Below are 3,069 nucleotides of genomic sequence, written 5' to 3' on the forward strand. Positions count from 1 at the left end.
TTGTTAATATGAGACCAGCCTGAACTATTAAGGAATGCCAGCACAAACCGGGCTATAGAATTAAGACCCTGTCTCAATAAAACCATAGATCAATAAGGAAGGAAGGAAGGAAGGAAGGAAGGAAGGAAGGAAGGAAGGAAGGAAAAAAAGAAACAGAGGTAATGAAAAGACAGAAGAGATAGGGGCTGGAGAGATGGCTCAGAGGTTAAGAGCACTGGCTGCTCCTCCAGAGGTCCTGAGTTCAATTCCCAGCAACCACATGGTGGCTCACAACCATCTGTACTGAGATCTTGCGCCCTCCTCTGGCCTGCAGGCATACATAGAGGCAGAATGTTGTATACATAATAAATAAATCTTTAAAATAAAAAACCTTTAAAAAAAATAAAAAACCTTTAAAAAAAATGAAGGGTTTCATTCTACTTGAGTTTCTCAATTGTTAGTGTACTGTTCTGACTGAGAAGGTGGGTGTGCAGCTGAGTGCCCTTGAGAGCTGGGCTGGGATGCCATGGCTGCTGGTGACCATGCCCCCTCTGGACCTTTGGCCTTGGGTGGACAGAAGTTTCTCTTCTGCTGACAGTTTTCTGACCTCAATCGCTTGCTCTGACCCTTGAAACAAAAGGGAGGGTAAATGAAGCTACTGTGGAAGGCCTCCCACTACCTTCTTGGCCAGTCCAGTCCACTGCGCAGGAAGCAGCAAGGCAGGTGGGGGTGGGGTGAGAGCCAGCATGTGCTAATGGATGATGCTGTAGCAGCCCCACCCGCTCCCTCTTCCTAAGTGTGCATGAGGCTGCATTTTTTGGAAACCAGAGATGCAGAAAAAATAGAGCAGGTCATCATCATTCCCAAGGCACTGTGCAGATTCCTGGAAGAGACAGAAAGCTGTCCGAGATGGAGTCTCCTGAGCTCCTCCCCACCAAAGACTTGCTTCATTAGAGGTCCTAAAGCTCCCCCTCTGGTGCCCATGTCAGGATAACCCCACCACCAGGGAGCTTGAGGCAGGAGGATTTTGAATTCTGAGACAGGCTGAGACCCTGAGGTAGAAGGTGGGGAAAGGGGAGGGGAGGGGAGAACAAGCCTCCTATTGCTTTGCAGTCTGAAAGTTCATTTCTGTGTTTTTATTTATTTTATATCGGGGGCATGCACGCCACAGTGCATACGCCAAGGTCATAGGACAACTGGCAGAAGTCATTACCATCTGCACCACCTGGTTTTAATGGCTATGATAAATAAATGACAAGAACAAAAGAAAGAAAGGGGCTGGGAAGATGGCGGAGGCTTGTTTTTCAAGGAACTGAGTTCCAGCCCCAGAAGTCACTTAAAAAAAAAAAAAGCCAGGTATGGTGGCGTACACCTTTAATCCCAGCACAGAGACAGAGGCACAGGGATCTCAATGTGTTTGAGACCAGCCTAGTCTACATAATGAGTTCCAGGACTGCCGGGGCTATGTAGAGAGACCCTGTCTTGAAAGGGAGAGAGCGTGGGCTCAGTGGTTAAGAGCATTTGACTTCTCTTGCAGAGGACCTGAGTTTAGTTCCCAGCGGCAACTCACAACCATCTGTGACTTCACTTCAGGGGATCTGATGCCCTCTTCAATCCTGGTGTGTACTGTATACATGTGGTGCACATACATGCAAGCAAAACACCTATACATATAAAAGTAATCTAAATATAAAAAAGCAGGACTGGAGAAACAGCTCAGGGGTTAAAAGTACTGGTTGCTCTTCCAGAGGACCTAAGTCCAATTCCCAGCAACCTCATGGTAGTTAACAACCATCTAGAATAAGAACTGGCGCCCTCTTTTGGTATGCAGGTGGAACACTGTATACATAATAAATAAATGTTAAGAAAAATAAATAAGGGGCTGGAGAGATGGCTCAGAGGTTAAGAGCACTGGCTGCTCTTCCGGAGGTCCTGAGTTCAATACCTAGCAACCACATGGTGGCTCAAAACCATCTGTACTAAGATCTGGCGCCCTCCTCTGGCGTGCGGGCATACATCGAGGCAGAATGTTGTATACATAATAAATAAATAAATCTTAAAAAAAATAAAAGAGCTATCTGGGCATGGTAGCACACATCTTTAATCCTAGCACTCAGGAAGCAGAGGCAGGCAGATCTCTGTGAGTGCAGGTCAGCTAGGGCTACACTGTGAGAACCTGTCTCAAAAATTAACAAACAAAAGCAGGCTTAGTGGCATGTACCTATAATCCCTCCACTGGGAGGTGAAAACATTCCTGGAGTGCAAAGGCCTGCCAACCTAACACTCAGTGAATTCCAGGCCAGGGAGAAACTCAAAACAAGCTGTCTAAGGGAGGCTGACGTCTGGCATCTATGCACGAGCACACACACGCACGCACAATCTGCTTTGATCCATCACTTTGACCCCTGGTCACTCAGCTCCAGGCGGAGTGTGACAGCACAGAGGGTGTAGTGGAGCCCAGCTGCTCACCACACAGCAGGAAGGAAGCAGAGGGAGAGCCAGAAGGTGAAGATGGACTCTTCAAGGCACTTCCCAGGTGACTTTCTTCTCGGGTTCCAGCTGCTAGCATTGAGTTCAGCTAAGAACAGTGGACTCACCTTCCTGATCCAATCACATCTCAATAGTGCTATCAGCAGGAGACCCTTTAACAGAAGGCTTCTAAAGTTGCTTAATATCTAGTATTTCCTTCCAGGATGCAGGGGTCAGAGGCAGAGCCTGAAAGCCTCACTTTGCAGATGTGGAAACTGAGGCAGAGCAAAGGTTAAGTGGCAGAACCAGAATTCTATTCCGTTTTCTAGCACAGCTTTATCATCTCATTTTCTGGATGGCGCTGAATCCTACCAGCAGCTTCTCCAGGGGGGTCTGAGGACGGGAGAGCCAGTGACATGAACATGGCTGCTTCAGGCCAAATCATGAGTTTCTTCATCCCGTCAGACTACCTCAGTTCAGGTCCACTTCCAGAGCAGGAAGAAGCAGTCCTCAGGGATTCATAAAAAACCTGCAAGATGACTCAAAGCAGATAGGGGCCAGGGTGTGGCCCAGTGGTAGAGTCCTTGCCTAGAATCCCCCAGTGAGGGGCTGGGGTGTGGC

The sequence above is a fragment of the Microtus ochrogaster genome, unplaced genomic scaffold (assembly GCF_000317375.1).
Source record: "Microtus ochrogaster isolate Prairie Vole_2 unplaced genomic scaffold, MicOch1.0 UNK27, whole genome shotgun sequence".
In the NCBI taxonomy this organism is placed as follows: Eukaryota; Metazoa; Chordata; class Mammalia; order Rodentia; family Cricetidae; genus Microtus; species Microtus ochrogaster.